We start from the raw sequence: 17,643 nt of genomic DNA, 5'->3' as shown, positions 1-17,643 counted from the left end.
TTTTATTGATAAATAGATTAAATGAACTGGATTAAAGGGCCTGAATATTCAGTTTTTTCATAGATATAAAACAATGTTTATTTTAGCTTTTTTAAAATATATTTTTAGATTTTACAAAATGATTTTTGAACTAAAAACACCCAAAAAATTATTAAAAATGACAATTATTGATTTAAAAGGGGGAAAATCAGGAAATTTAATATATATTTATACTCTTCATTTTAATTTGATCCTAAAACAGAAAGTCGGCACTCATGATTTACTTTCTCGGGCCGCCCAAAATGATGCGGCGGGCCAGATTTGGCCCCCGAGCCACCACTTTGACACCTGTGATTTAATACAAAAAAATATTTATGTGAGTATTTAAAGTCCTTTTTTTAGATAATCATTGAAATGTAGTTGACAAGATATTTTTTTATTTATTCCCCTTTTTCTTCTTTTAACTGAATTTTTAATCTGATGTTATTTTAACTTTTTTTTACTGGTTACTCAAAGCATAAAATATGAGTCATCGAACTTTTTTTAGAGACATCCAGCCTTGAAAATTCATTGGCGAATGGAATGCCAGAGGAGCAGAAAATAAGGAGAAAGCAATGATTGGAATTTGCTTGGTTAAAAAAAAAAAAAAAAAAGCCAACTAATTCCCACATGTCACGCTCTGACTAACTCCTCCTATTTTCTTCTAATGTTTTTAGATGAAGCATATATTCTTACCAAAAACAACCCCCTTAAACGTTTCATGGACATTGAGACTGTTATTTCCCAACAACAACTGGAGACATAAAAAAAGGGATTCCCCCACACACCATTTTGTTTTTAAATTCAGTGAATGAACAACAGATGAATTTTGCTTTGAATCAAAGCAAAATGTTGTGTTCAAAGCCCTGGAAAAACATAGTACTTAAGAGTCTTATTATGGAAACTGGATGTTTCCATAACAGTTTGGTCTCTAAAGGGCCTGTCCATCCTTCAAGTGTGAAATTAAATATATCAATCATAATCTGGCATGTTGGCTCGCAGTTCTGGGGTCGATAGTTCGATCCCAGGTGAGTCCTCACTGGGTTAAATTGGCTAAGCTTAGCTCTGATTGGTTGCACTTTGCCTCCTTGTGCCTTGTGATTGGCTAGCCACTATTTCAGGGTGTCCCCTGTATGTTAGCTGGGATAGGCTCCAGCACCCCCTTCGAAATCTTGAGGTTCAGAAAAAAAGTGTATTTTAATCTGAGTATGAAGTAGAATGGATAAAAGGGAATATTTACAATGGTTTATAAAGCTCTTGTTATAAAAGTTCTTATATATATATATATATATATATATATATATATATATATATATATATATATATATATATATATATATATATATATATATATATATATATATATATATATATATATATATATATATATATATATGTATATGTATATGTATATATATGTATATGTATGTATATATATATATATATATATATATATATATATATATATATATATATATATATATATATATATATATATATATATATATATATATATATATATATATATATATATATATATATATATATATATATATATTTTGCTATACTGTAGCAAAATAATATGTATAACATATATGACATATATATATGTATATTTTTTGCTATACTATAGCAAAATAATATATATAATATATATGACATATATATTATATATATTTTTGCTATACTATAGCAAAATAGTATATATAATATATATATTATATATATTTTTGCTATACTATAGCAAAATAATATATAATATATATGACATATATTATATATATTAATTTACACTCCACAATACAAATTGCGCGTTCACGAGGCTCCCCGTGGCCAGCCCTCGATTTTAGTATGCGCGCTCCCGCGACAAACTGGTGAAGAGGAGGAGGCGGTGGTGGTGGTGGTGGAGGGGTGCTGGAGCCGGAGGGAATGCAGCGGCAGTTGTGTGGAGCCACGCCGGAGAGAGAGAGCGAGACGATCGGAAGGTCCTTGGACGAAGAAGCCGGCCAAGCTCTTTTGTAATCGGCAATCAGGACTCGGAGTGTGGCGGCGAATGACGTCTTTCCACGCGGCTTATTTTTAACGCGACGTGGGCTGTTTGGAACGTCGAGAAAGGAAAGAAAAAAGGTAAGAAGAGAAAGTTAGCCTTCCGAAAGAAACAACGGGACACAAGTCGCCTCGCCCGTTTGTTTCTTCTCCGGCGTCTTAACTTCTACTTTTCATCGCGATGAAATGTCTACATTTTGCTGGCTTGGATCCGTTTGGAAGTCCTCGTGTGGAGGACCGAGAAGGAGAGCGACGTGACGTCTCCACTTTACGGTCAAGCAGTGCGTGCCAGACGGCCGTGAGATACCAAGCGCCTCGGGGGCTGGCTGTCGAGTCTTTTTGGCTTTTATTTGGGTGGAAACTTCCAAGTTGTATCGAAGCGTTGCTGGGTTAAAACTACCTCGGAACAAACTGATCTTCCAGTGGGTCTTTTGAGGGTTTTTTCTGGCAGTAAAACATAACATTTTGTCTTATTATTCTTTTCTGCATTGTGTTCCCTTGGAGATTGGCTAGGAATTCCAACTGGGAGGATGGATATTTACCCCCCTTTTTTAGCAATAAATAAAAAATATGAATAAAAAAATACATATGTAGGTCGGTAAAAGATCTGGGCATTCTTTAGGTCTCATCTCATCTTCGGTTTATCCTCACTAGGGTCGCAGGGGGTGCTGGAGTCTATCTCAGCTGACTTTGGGCTAGAATGGGTGGACAGCCAATCACAGGGCAGAAGGAGAAAAACAAATATTGACACTTACACTCAATTTAGAGCGTCCAATCAGACTATCATGCATGTCTTTGGAATGAAGGAGTACCCAGAGAAAACCCAAGCAAGCTTGGCAAGAATATGGACCAACTTGGATTTGATCCCAAATCCCCCACTGCAAGGCCAATGGGCTAACCACTTATCCACCCGCCACTCCTATCCTTCAAGTGTGAAATGGAAGAAGTAATTCATAATCTAGCAGTGGTTAGCAGATCAGGCTCAGATTTCTGAGGTCCAGGGTTTGATTCCAGGTTCTTAGTGTTGAGCATGTGTCAAAGTGGCGGCCCGGGGGCCAAATCTGGGCCGCCGCATCATTTTGTGTGGCCCGGGAAAGAAAATCATGAGTGCTGAGTTTCTGTTTTAGGATCAAATTCAAATGAAGGGTATAGATATATATTAAATTTCCTGATTTTTCTCCCTTTTAAATCAATAATTGTCATTTTTTATCCATGTTTTTAGTTCAAAAATCATTTTGTAAAATCTAAAAATAACTTTAAAAAAGCTAAAATAAACATTGTTTTAGATCTATAAAAAACATTTATAAAACAAATATAAATATTTTATCTAAAATGGTCCGGCCGAGTTTTAGATATAATATTTAGATGTTTTTTAAAAAATTGATTTAAAGAACTGGATTAAAATCCCTGAATATTCATTTTTTATGGATCTAAAACAATGTTTATTTTAGCTTTTTTTGAATATATTTTTACATTTTACAAACTGATTTTTGAACTAAAAACACAGGAAAAAATTGATTAAATAATGACAATTATTAATTCAAAAGGGGCAAAATCAGGAAATTTAATATACATCTATACACTTCATTTGAATTTGATCCTTAAACAGAAAGTCAAGACTCATCATTTACTTTCCCGGGCCGCACACAATGATGCGGCGGTCCAAATTCGGCCCGCGGGCCGCCACTTTGACACCTGTGGCGTAAACAAAACTTACAGATGTCCGCCATTGTTACCCCCTGACATTTGCAACCCTCTCCGGGCAAACCATGAGAAGCAAACACTTGTTAGATTGTTTTCTTGGATTGTTGTGAGGGGAACGTGCCCCACATTCCAAGTGGCAAGCGGTTGCCAGATTGTACTCTGCGGTGATCTTTTGAGTTTTATTTGATTTGTGGCGTCTCTGAGTGACAGCTGTGAGTTTTTACGTCACGGGGGTTTTCAGCGCTTCACCGTAGGATATCTTCGGGTCACTTGGCTCTTTCCCCGTGTTCTTTACACCTCCATGTTTGCTTGCCATCGACCTTTTGCTGGATTACCCGCGTTCTGTTGCAATAGCTAGATAAGGAGACGGCTAAAATTACATTTATTGCCTAAACTACAACATAGATTGGAGTAGTAGTAGTAGTACTGTAGATAACTGGTTGAATGTACTTAGCCACAACCCTGGCCTTGTTGCCCTTACGTGGTTAAAGTGTGGGAAACTAGCTCAGTATTCCTGATGTTTAGTGGGTATTTTAGCATGTGAAAAAAAGCAGGTGTATTTTCACTTTTTTTGTCGATTTTGTCGGTGGCAACGCAGTGTTGGGGTCGAAGGTTCGATCCCAGTTGGGTCCTTACTGTGTGGGTTTTGCATGTTCGGCCCAGGCTTGTGTGGGTTTTCTTTGGGTACTCTGGTTCCTGCCATATTGCATAAACATGGATGCTAGGCTAGCTGGTTCTGGGGTTGAGGGCTTGATTCCAGGTGGGTTTTCACTGTGTGGGGTTGGGATGCTCTCTCCAGATTTTTGTGGGTTTTCTCCAGGTACTACTCTGGTTCCTCCCATATCCAATAAGTATGCATGCTAGGCTAGCTAGTTCTGTTGTTGAGGGTTTGATTCCAGGTGGGTCCTCACTGTGTGGGATTTGTATGTTTGCCCCTGGCTTGTGTGGGTTTTCTCTGGGTACTCTGGTTACTCTCGTACCCCATAAGCATGCATGCTAGGCTAGCTGGTTCTAGGGTCGAGGGTTTGATCCCAGGTAGGTCTTCACTGTGTAGGGTTTGCATGTTTGCCCCGGGATTGTGTGGGTTTTCTCTGGGTACTCTGGTTCCTACCATATTCCATAAGCATGCATGCTAAGCTAGCTGGTTCTGGGGTTGAGGGTTCGATTCCAGGTGGGTCCTCACTGAGTGGGGTTTGCATGTTCGCCCCGGGCTTGTGTGGGTTTTCCTTGGGTACTCTGGTTCCTCCCATATTCCATAAACATGCATGCTAGGCTAGCTGGTTCTACGGTTGATGGTTCGATCCCTTGTTGGTCCTCACTGGGTGGGGTTTACATGTTCTCCCTGGGATTGTGTGGGTTTTCTTTGGGTACTCTGGTTCCTCCCATAAGCAAGCATGCTACGGTATCATTTTCTGGGGTTGAGAGTTCGATCCCAGGTGGGTCCTCACTGTGTGGGGTTTTCGTGTTCGCCCTGGGCTTGTGTGGGTTTTCTTTGGGTACTCTGCTACCTCCCATATCCCATGAACATGTTGACGCCCTTCCCCAAAAAGCATGTTTGACACCCTTCACAAACAGCCAATAATTAGTTGGTTAACAAAGTGTTTTTGTGCACATTGCTTCTGAAGCAAATCTTTGTGGCAAGTGTCATGTGACACCCTCACCCCTGACCTCTCCCCCTCACACCCATAACAGGTGTGACATCGAGGTAAAACGCTGCATATTCACTTACCCGCTCACCCTCACACAAAAAGGTCAATTGTGTTATTCCCTCCACTCTGTCTCTTATAAGGGTATTTTCTGTTATTTACCGTAATTTCTCGCATATAAGCCGCCTCCACGTATAAGCCACACCCTTAAAATTGCCTTTAAATGGTTGAATTTGACAATTTCCCTCGCATAAGCCGCCCATTGATTCATAATTTTCACATCCATATTTATGGTTTTAATAGGGAGTACAAATATGTTATTTTGAAAGGTAAAATTTTAAGCAAAAACATCGCACATGGTATTTGTCAGATACTTATTTATGCGCATATAAGCCGTTTTAATCATTTTTTGAGCAAAAACTATGGCATTAATTTTTAATTACCATCAATTGTGTTTTTATTAATGATCTTATGAGCTTATCAACACACCTTTTTGCATATTTTATAATATTTTTGTATTGGTGTAGTAGTATAAGCCTGTCCCCTTTTTTCTGCCAAAAATATACTGATTATTATTGAGAATTTACAGCTCTAAGAGGGCATCTAGTGTCCCAAAACTCATTATTTTTCCACTCTCTAATTGCATTTTACTTTAAAAAGAGCTCCTTATTGTAAACAGTCTGTTGCAATGCAGTACCAGATGCGTATTTTAGTCTCTGATATTATTGCTCTGATGTGGAGTCGTAAACAGTTCATATTTATTCTATTAGTGGCTCTCTCACAGTTGTCCCCGTCGTACGCATGAATAAAAGATTAGATTTGAGCAGAAAGAAAAACAAACTCATCGTCTACCTGATTTTTTTTTTTGATGGAATTATGGACTTCTCAAGGGTTCTTATTTTATTAGGACTAAAATTCTACATTTGGTCCTGTGGAGCCAGTGGTTAGGGTGTCGGCCTCACATCTTTGGGGTCGTGGATTCAAGTCCCAGTTTGTCGAGTTAGCATGTTCTCTCTGGGCCTGTGTGGGTTTTCCCCGGGTACTATGGATTCCTCCAATATTCCAAAACATGCTTTTTAGGCTAATTGGACATTTTAAATTGATCTTAAGTTAGAGAGTGAGTGTGGGTGGTTGTTTGTTTCCTTTTGCTCGCTTCTGGGATTGGCTCCGGCACCCCCCCTGCGTCCCTAATGAGGATAAAGAAGTTCAGAAAATGAGATGAGATGTGAAAATTTCACATATGTAGTACTTTTCTTACTTTTTCTGCTATGACTAGGCAATGGTCAGCTAGGTTTTACTTATTAGGTACTTTATATTTTCTTTATGAAATATACCGTATTTTCACGACTATTAGGCGCACTTAAAAGTTTTAAATTTTCTCCAAAATAGACAAGGCACCTTAAAATCCAGTGTGCTTTATATATGGAAAAAAATAAAATATGTCATTCATTGACGGTGCGCCTTAAAATGCGGTGCGCCTTATAGTCGTGAAAATACAGTACATGAAATTTAAAGGTATAGTATTTGCAACATTGTAACAAAGTTCAGGTCTACTGTGTTTTTTTTTTGTTTCCTCAATTGAGTTCACTGGTGTTAGGCTAGCTTTGCTTGGTGGGTAGACTGGATTTTTGTTTTGGTGACACCTGTGTGTAAGGGAATTCCGCAGTGCTGGAATATGGGCATGATATTTGACACCAACTTTGACTCCTCCCATCTTCTTGTATTGAACGCAATTGTCGCTCTCGGACGAGTATTTCATTTCCTGGGTTAAAATTCAGGTTGATCCATCTGTGTGGAGTTTGCATGTTCTTCCCTGGCTCACGTGGGTTTTTTCCGGGTACTGTGGTTTCCTCCCACATTCCAAAGACATGCACGATAGGCTGATTGGACACTCTAAATTGTCCCTAGCTATGATTGATTGGCGGTCTGTCTCCTTGTGCCCTGTGATTGGCTGGTCACCGCTTCTGGGTGTTGTCCCAGGGATGGGCTCCAGCACCCCCCTTGTGAGGATAAAGCAGTTGGGATAAATGAAAAATTTATGGGTGACAGATTTGTTAGTATTCGTTGTCAAAATACTCGTACTGTTTCGTACAAAGCTGGGCAAACTACGGCCCGCGGGCCACATCCGGCCCGTTAGGTTTTTTAATCCGGCCCGCCGACATTGTCCAAATAATGTTTTTTTTCCCCAAGATGGCGCCGTCACGTGGAAGCCAGTGGCAGTAGCTCCGCCCACTCTTATTTGTTTTTCGTGTTTTACAGCCCCTCCATCTTTTTTTAAATGACATTTTAATATTTCTTAATACATCCCTTTTTAATTTGTACTTTATACTTTTGACTTTAATGATGAGTGATGAGAATGTTAATACTTTAGTCCTTTTTTCTGTTTATGTTTCATATGTACTGTTAACGGATGCACTTTTTTATATGTATCATATCTTGTGCTGACCCGTATCTAGTTAGGATCCGTGTGGGTTTTGTTTTGGTAATCTAGTCTTGACATAAATTTTGTTGGTGCCATGGTTGGTTGACGCTTTTAGGCAAATAAGACGCCATCATCTTGCTTAGAGAGTGATGTATTCGTTTTCAGTTTTCAGGGTTAGGGTTCATTGAAGTGAAACGTGGGTGTCAGTGTTTGAGAATGACGCAATGAAATCAGATGGGGGTTTTAGCCTTTTTCAAAGTCTTGCCTTCAGACTTGTCAGGCCAGATTTTTGCGTCCCTCAGAAGTGTCGTGCTAGTTTAGGATAATATGATTCAATGAAAGGAATATGATTAATGGATCGAGATCACAGTGGCGCTTCAATTTCATCAAGCTCAACGAGGCCTGTCAGTGTATTTTCATTTTAAGACTCATCTCCAGACTCGGTCAGATAAGTGCATTAAGTATGACAAATGTTTTTGCATTATACGACGAATTTAACCCACCATCTTGATGTCACATGGCAATTTTTTTGTTGGTCTTTCATTTCAAGATGCTCATTAAAATAGACTAAAACAGACTCAAATGGACAAGCTTGTTTTCATAGCTTGTTTCATAACTAACAATTCGACATAGTCATCATCTGTGACTGGTAATAGTGGGTTTTTTCCGGGTACTCTGGTATTGCCTGATATGAAAAATTGAAATATTTTTTTTAGCAGGTTATAGATTCCACTACATGAAAAGAATGTCAGTATAAAATGATTTTACTTGGGTCGGACCATTTTAGATATAATATTTAGATTTTTTTTTGTATAAATGGATTAAAAGAACTGGATTAAAAAGCCCTGAATATTCAGTTTTTTTATAGATTTAAACCAATATTTATTTTAGCTTTTTTTAAAATATATTTTTAGGTTTTACAAAATTATTTTTGAACTAAAAACACAGAAAAAATGGATTAAAAAATGGCAATTATTGATTAAAAAGGGGGAAAATCAAGAAATGTAATTTACATCTATACTCTTCATTTTAATTTGTTCCTAAAACAGAAAGTCGGCACTCATGATTGACTTTCTCGGGCCACACAAAATGATGCGGGGGGCCAGATTTGGCCCCCGGGCCGCCACTTTGACACCCGTCATCAACAAACACTGATTTAAAAAATGTAAATGTACTTAAATATTAACATACTCATCACTCATCATTAAAGTGAAAAGTATAAAGTACAAAGTAAAGTAAAACGTCGGCGGGCCGGATTAAAAAGCCTAGCGGGCCGTATGTGGCCCGCGGGCCGTAGTTTGCCCATATTTGGACTAGTTGAACATTGAGTTGGACTTTTTGTGTGCGTTTGTATATTTAACTCCGCTAACTTGAACCTTTAACAATATTTATGTTGAGTATCACATTATTCAACAACAAAACGAAGTACTTTACTGGCGTTTGGGTTTTGTTAGAGATTGGCTGAGAAGAAACCATGTGCTTCCTCATTTGCATTTTGATAGAATTCCGAAAGGGAAGATTCCAGATGAGATAGATGGAGGCGGCTTAGGTGCTTTTTCTGCAAATCTGTTCATATAAAATGTTCTTTCTGTCACTGCAAAATACACAAAGTACTCCATTCCACTCTTCATAACGCTCAACTAGGTCACGATGACTTGCTGTTAGCATAAAATATGAAATTAGCTAAGCTCCGTAGCATATTTTTGTTCATTCATCAGTTGACACACTTTGTGTTTTTTCAATTGTGGCAATTACTTTATAAAACGCAAATGAGAAACACTCCAAATTGGTTTTGTGTGCTATAAAAAGTACTTTTAACATTGGAAAACAAAAAAATGTCGTCAAAAAGATCCGTTTTTGGGCCATTTTGGCATGTAGTCAATTAATTACAGCATAGATATTAACGTTAATTCCATAATACTTTTTAATCGTACATCTGAATTCTGCTTAAGCTTAATGTAATCAGTCATGTTAAATCCAAAATATGAATCATTTTAAGTACTATATGCACATTCTATTAGTGTACATACATTTATAGGCTGTGTAGTACAGTTTGTTGTATGTGTCTTATCACATTTTATAGTATTCCAAAAATACAATTAAACAAATATTTTGGGGGATTTTTTGATTGTATATTATTTACTTTAATAGCAAAACATTTTAATCCCATTTTAAACTCAATTATATGCCATGTTTTCCCCCTTTTTTTATGCCATCTGCAGGGTCACTTAAAAGTAAAACTGCAAAAATACATAAATAAAAGAGTACTACATGTTGCGTACTTAAAAAAAAACATGTCATTCACTTAGAATAAAACTAACAAAACAACAAAATTAATGCCAGTCTTTTCCCTTTACAACGTGTCAATAAACATACTTCATCTGTAAATCTCTGACCTGGAAACACCTGTGACCGGATGTTTGGTCGCCCAGACGTTTGGTCGCCTGTCTTTTGGTCGCCAGACGTTTGGTCGCCGGACGTTTGGTTGCCAGATGTTTGGTCGCGGGACGTTTGGTCGCCGGACGTTTGGTCGCCGGACGTCTGGGCGCCGGACTTTTGGTCGCCCGGACGTTTGGTCGCCGGGACGTTTGGTCGCCCGGACGTTTGGTCGCCGGATGTTTGGTCGCCGGAGGTTTGGTCGCCGGATGTTTGGTCGCCGGAGGTTTGGTCGCCGGATGTTTGGTCGCCGGACGTTTGGTCGCCTCTTTTTTGGTCGGATGTCTTTTGGTCGCTGGTCAAATGGTGATTGACAGTTTACTGTTGAAACCAGCTCTCAAAATTATATTATTTTATCGGGTTTAATATCTAAGAGAGAGAGTTTAATATCTAAGTACAGTTTTATATCTAAGTACAGTTTTATATCTAAGTACAGTTTAATATCTAAGTACTGTTTAATATCTAAGTACTGTTTAATATCTAAGTACTGTTTAATATCTAAGTACATTTGACCGGCGACCAAACGTCCGTTCATGACCTGGAAACACCTCCCCACCAGTACTCAGAAAATAAGTGCACTTTGCACCCAAATAACAGCTATATCGAGCTGAAGGGACGATTGTCCATTGTGGATAAATGGCCAAGTATGACATGTCTGTCTGTGAATGGTATTAAGTGTCACATTGAGCCTTCCGCATAAATTAATGTCGGACTTAATTTAGCATTTGCGCTTTGGAGATTTGGTCAATCGGGCTACTGCGGCTAAAATATGTTGTTGTGGTGGCAGGTCGGGTGTCCTGCCCAGAGATTGGCATGCAGCCACTGGGCGCTGAGAGGAGGGTGATGGGTAGGGGGTTGCTAGTGGGGGGGAGGGTGCAGTATGCAAGCACAGGGGATCTGCAAAAACTGACTGACAGGAACAGTGGGCTAGACAACAACAAACCCACATGCATGTGGCTGGCAAGTCAATACGTAGAAATACAAATTGTAACATTGGTGACATTGCATGCATGTACATCTATCATGCATGTCAAAGTGGCGGCCCGGGGGCCAAATCTGGCCCGCCGCATCATTTTGTGTGGCCCGGGAAAGTAAATCATGAGTGCCGACTTTCTGTTTTAGGATCAAATTAAAATCAAGAGTATAGATGTATGTTAAATTTCCAGATTTTTTCCCCCATTTAAATCAATAATTGTCATTTTTTAATCATTTTTTTCTGTTTTTTTATTTCAGAAATTATTTTGTAGAATCTAAAAATATATATTTAAAAAAAAGCTAAAATAAACATTTTTTAGTTCTATAAAAAACTGAATATTCCGAGATTTTAATCCTCATCTTTAATCCATTTATAAAAAAAATCTACATTTTCTGAATTTTTAGCTCAAAAATAATTTTCTAAGATCTAAAAATATATTTAAAAAAAAAGCTAAAATAAACATTGTTTTAAATCTATAAAAAAACTGAATATTCAGGGTTTTTTAATCCAGTTCTTTAAATCCATTTATATAAAAAATAAATCTATAGATGTACGATATTTTTTCTGCTTTTTTGAACTCACCTTTTTATATGATCATAATTTTGCAATGGCATTTTTAGTTTTGGATGGGCTTTTTTAATTAAATTAAATACATTTTCTGTTTATCTGCGAATTCTCCAAATCAGGTAACATGCAAAAAATATATATAATTATATATATCAGGACAGAAGTAAAAAAAAGGTCATTTCCATATTCCATATTTCTTCGATCCTCAATTAAACAAGTTCCGCCCACTTTAACCCATCTAAAGCATTTTATTAGCTTTTACAAGATAATTTCATTTACAGCAAAAATTAAACTCATACTTAAGCATGCCACAAAAATGGGGACACGCTTATTAATCCATTTTACATCATTGTGATAACTTTAATTAAACACTTTTGTGGCAAAATTATGTAATACTTCAGAGACATAAAACCTAATTACAACTACCGCAAACACATCAGACACATTTTGTACATGTTTCCGGGTTTTCTTTTTTGCCCTTCATAGTTTCATAATGAATATTTATATATATATTTATGCTTTTAGTCTAATTAAATGCAGACCTTCATTTTTCAAGGTGAAGAGTAAAGTAATGGCAATGATCCATGAGTGTGAATAGCTTTTTATCTCTTCTTAAGCCTTTGGGATTCTTTCACTATCGTTTTCTATTTTTTTTTTTGGCGAACCTTAGCTAAAGACTTCTGGGCTAGCTTCCAGCTCAGCATGATCCCCACACGGGATGCTAAATGCTAACGCTAACGCAGTATTTCAATTGTGTCATTGTATTCCAACATTATCAGTATACGTACATATGTGAGCTATTGTGTAATAAACAAATTTCCGTCCGATTTCCCAATAACTTACCGTATTTTCTTGCATATAAGCCACCACTGAGTATAAGTCGCACCCTTAAAATGGCCTTAAAATCGTTGAATTTTACAATTTCTCTCGTATAAGCCGCACCTTGATTCATAATTTTCACCTCCATATTCATGGTTTTAATAGGGAGTACAAATGTGTTATTTTGAAGGGAAAATTTTAAGCAAAATCATCGCACATGATATTTTTGAGATACTTATTTATGCGCATATAAGCCGTACCCTTGATTCAGTCATGTTTTTTTGAGTGACAATTATGGCGTTTTATTTTTAAATGGCGTCAATTGTGTTTTTATCAATGATCTTATAAGCTTATCAACACAGTTTTTTGTATATTTTATAATATTTTTGTATTAGTATAGTAGTATAAGCCTGTCCCCTTTCTTCTGCAAAAAATATAGAGTTCTAAGAGGGCAACTAGTGTCCCAAAAAAATTTATTTTTTCACTCTTTAATTTTTTTGATTGACAACTATGGCGTTTATTTTTAAATTGGCATCAGTTGTGTTTTTATTAATGATCTTATGAGCTTATCAACACATTTTTGCATATTTTATAATATTTTTGTATTAGTGTAGTAGTATAAGCCTGTCCCCTTTTTTCTGCAAAAAAATATAGAGTTCTAAGAGGGCAGCTAGTGTCCCAAAACTCGTTATTTTTCCACTCTTTAATTTTTTTGATTGTCAACTATGGCGTTTATTTTTAAATTGACGTCAGTTGTGTTTTTATTAATGATCTTATGAGCTTATCAACACATCTTTTTGTATATTTTATAATATTTTTATATTAGTGTAGTATAAGCCTGTCCCCTTTTTTCTGCAAAAAAATATAGAGTTCTAAGAGGGCAGCTAGTGTCCCAAAACTCGTTATTTTTCCACTCTTTAATTTTTTTGATTGACAACTATGGCGTTTATTTTTAAATTGCCATCAGTTGTGTTTTTATCAATGATTTTATGAGCTTATCAACTCATCTTTTTGTATATTTTATAATATTTTTGTATTAGTGTAGTAGTATAAGCCTGTCCCCTTTTTTCTGCCAAAAATATACTCATTATTATTGAGAATTTACAGCTCTAAGAGGGCCCCTAATGTCCCAAAACTCGTTTTTTTTCCACTCTCTAATATCATTTTACTTTAAAAAGAGCTCCTTATTACAAACAGTATTTCGGAAGTACTGATTTATGCGCATATAAGCCGCACCCTTGATTCATGTATCATTTTTTTAGCAAGAACTATGGCGTATACATTTTAATTGGCATTAATTGTGTTCTTATCGATGATTATATGAGTTTAATCAACACACATCCAAGAAATCAATGCTTTTATGTCCTTGTCAAGTCTAATTTATGCGCATATAAGCCGTACACCTCGATTCAGTCATCATATTTTGGAGCAACAAACTATTAATTGTCGTCAATTGTGTTCTTTTCAATGATTATATGAGTTTAATCAACACACATCCAAGAAATCGACACTTTTTCATGCATGTCAAGTCTAATTATGCGCATATAAGCCGTACCCTCGATTCAGTCATCATTTTTTGTGTAACAAATATGCAAAAAACGATGGTAGTCCTTGTTTTTTGAAGACCTCCAAGCAGGTCATAGATAGCTCCATGCTGAGGCTCTGTTATCCCCCCCCCCCTAGAGTTGTAATATAACATGAATGCCCTTTGAAATGTTTAAAGGTCTCCCCAGGGTGCTTGCGCATGATCCTCGGGAGATTTCTGGGTTTTGAGTTACTCCCTCACCTCGTTATCTACCGGACGATCTCAATGGCGACTCTGTGAAACTCGCGCTGTACCCACTTGGGTTTCTCATTATGGGTTAGTTAGTCTGTAATTTGTGCCAACCTAGATTTCACTGAGAACAGACACCACAATAATGAGCTTAGTATTCCCACTTGATCTGGTTTGCAGTTCTCAGTTGATCCATTTACATTCTGGGGTTTTTTTTCTCAGCAAAAAAACAAACAAAGTTTTTTTGCAAATCGAAGGTAAGCAAAAATTGGGTCTTGAAAAGTCTTGAAAGTTTTTGGAGCATGTCTAAACCTTTTTTAAATTAATATACAAAAAATATGCAACTGAATTTTTTTTTGCAAATTGATCATAACCAAAATTTGGGGTTCTGAAAAGTTGAACATTTTTGTAGCATATGTGAAAGTTGTTTAAAATTAATATACCAAAAATGCAACTGAAAATTCTAAAGGCAAATTGAGCGTAACCAAAATTGGGGTCTTGAAAAGTCGACCATTTTTGTAGAATATCTGAACCTTTTTTAAAATTAATATACAAAAAAAAGCAACTGAAAATTATTTGCAAATTGACCATAACCAAAATTGGGGAACTGAAAAGTTGAACATTTTTGTAGAATATCTGAACCTTTTTTTAAATTAATATACAAAAAAAAGCAACTGAAAATTATTTGCAAATTGACCATAACCAAAATTGGGGAACTGAAAAGTTGTGCATTTTTGTAGCAATTCTGAACCTTTTTTAAATAAATATACCAAAAATGCAACTGAAAATTCTAAGGGCAAATCGACCAAAACCAAAATTGGGGTCCTGAAAAGTCGAACATTTTTGTAGCATATCTGAACGGTTTTTTTTCGAATTAATATACCAAAAAAGCAACAGAATTTTTTTTTGCTAGTCGATTGTAAACAAAATTTGGGACCTAAAAAAATTGAGCATTTTTGTACAATATCTGAACCTTTTTTTAACTTAATATACCAAAAATGCTACTGAAAATTCTATAGGCAAATCGACCAAAACCAAAATTGGCATCCTGAAAAGACATTTTTGTAGCATATCTGAACCATTTTTTTTTAAATAATATCCCCCTAAGATGCAACTGAAATTTTTTTGCAAATCGACCAAAACCAAAATTGGTGACCTGAAAAGTCAAACATTTTTTGTAGAATATCTCAACCTTTTTTCTAAAATTAATATACCAAAAAACTGAATCAAATTGCTGTCTATATGAAGATCAACAACAACAAATTGACATATTTTTTAATGGAGTTTTTTTTAACATCAGTTTTTGTCAGTGTCTCTTCTGTTCTTGTACTCCAATCCTAAAATCTCAGTTTTCGGGTTAGTTGGTTGTACTTTATAATCAACCATTGTCTGTCTATTTAAACCCTGTGTGCTTGTGAATCATTGTCGAATCGTCTACATTGTTTTCTTCATATCATATTCCATATTCCTCATTTCCGCATATTATCCCATCAGCTTTGGTTTTATTACTTATTTCTAAGTCCTTGTTATTTTCGTGATTTTTTTTATTTTCTGAATTTTATTCAAACACACTTCTTTTCGCATTTCACACTAAACATAACAAGTTGCAAGATATGAAGTAACATGTTGCCTAAACTCTTTCCTGTGCAAGTGCAGAAGCATATTTAAATATAGAATGTGATGGCATCTAAATGCCATCCCAGCCGTCCGTCCGATGCTTTTTCCGCCTTGGCTCGAAGACAAACAATAATAATGACATCATTCTCAACGCCTTGCACTCCACTTTGCACTTCTCATGCAATATCACGTGCAAGCTCATTCTTCGATAACTCTTATGTTCACTTTTGGATGGTTTGGCGGGCCCTCGATTAGTTTTGATACTCAGTTTGGGCTGCGTTAACGTCAACTCGATATCATGTGGGCCGGACCATTTTAGATATAATATTTAGGGTTTTTTTGTATAAATGGATTAAAAGAACTGGATTAAAAGCTCTGAATATTCAGTTTTTTTAGTAGATCTAAAACAATATTTATTTATTTTAATATTTTAGGTACTGTTTCATATCTAAGTACTGTTTAATATCTAAGTGCTGTTTCATATCTAAGTACTGTTTAATATCTAAGTACAGTTTAATATCTAAGTACAGTTTAATATCTAAGTACAGTTTAATATCTAAGTACAGTTTAATATCTAAGTACTGTTTAATATCTAAGTACTGTTTAATATCTAAGTACTGTTTAATATCTAAGTACTGTTTAATATCTAAGTACTGTTTATTATCTAAGTACTGTTTATTATCTAAGTACTGTTTAATATCTAAGTGCTGTTTCGTATCTAAGTACTGTTTAATATCTAAGTACTGTTCCATATCTAAGTACTGTTTCATATCTAAGTACAGTTTAATATCTAAGTACAGTTTAATATCTAAGTACAGTTTAATATCTAAGTGGTGTTTAATATCTAAGTACTGTTTAATATCTAAGTACTGTTTATTATCTAAGTACTGTTTCATATCCAAGTACTTTTTTATATCTAAGTACTGTTTAATATCCAAGTACTGTTTTATATATAAGTACTGTTTTATATATAAGTACTGTTTAATATCTAAGTATTGTTTAATATCTAAGCACTGTTTAATATCTAAGCACTGTTTAATATCTAAGCACTGTCTAATATCTAAGTACTGTTTAATATCCAAGTACATTTGACCGGCGACCAAAAGACCAGCGACCAAACGTCCGGTCACATCTCGTTCCCAATGATGGAGGTCAATTCCTTCTTGTAAAAAACCTAAGACTCAACAACGGATAACTAAACCTCTGCTTGCTTTTGCCAGAAAGGAATCCCACTTAGATTGTCGTGATTATCCTTGGTAGTACTTCTTGTTACACACTTAACATGTACTTACGACTCCCTGTAGCGGAGTCACGCTGTACCTTTTTAAAACAAACAAAATAGAAGTAGTAGTCTTTCAATGTAAACTCAATGGTTAGCTCTTATGAGTTGTGAACCACCGGCTGTGCACAACACCAACAATTCCTTATATAGTCTGCTTTCTTGTCTCTGTTTTAAGACTGTGTTTGTCTCGAAGAGAGAAAAAGCAGATTGCCTGAAGGGATCATTTTAAGGCAAGGACTAACTTGAGACAAACTCTAATTTGGCAGACTTCTACACATCGTCGTCATCAATAATTTATTAACTGACAACTCATTTAAAATCGGGTTTTTGAATACA

The 17,643-nt window shown here is 36.0% G+C and overlaps 1 protein-coding gene across 1 annotated transcript in view; it reads left to right on the top strand.

Moving 5' to 3' along the window:
* Positions 1-1,940: 1,940 nt before the first annotated feature.
* Positions 1,941-17,643, top strand: part of peak1 (pseudopodium-enriched atypical kinase 1) — a 49,655-nt gene continuing 33,952 nt past the window's right edge. Inside the window, exon 1 of the mRNA XM_077711149.1 lies at positions 1,941-2,145. The gene's annotated coding sequence lies outside the window, so the exon portion shown is untranslated. The remainder of the gene's footprint in view (positions 2,146-17,643) is intronic.

Source organism: Stigmatopora nigra, unplaced genomic scaffold, assembly GCF_051989575.1.
Source record: "Stigmatopora nigra isolate UIUO_SnigA unplaced genomic scaffold, RoL_Snig_1.1 HiC_scaffold_25, whole genome shotgun sequence".
NCBI classification, from domain to species: domain Eukaryota; kingdom Metazoa; phylum Chordata; class Actinopteri; order Syngnathiformes; family Syngnathidae; genus Stigmatopora; species Stigmatopora nigra.
Note: the sequence above shows the minus strand (reverse complement) of the source record. Positions and strands in the feature narration are given on the sequence as shown.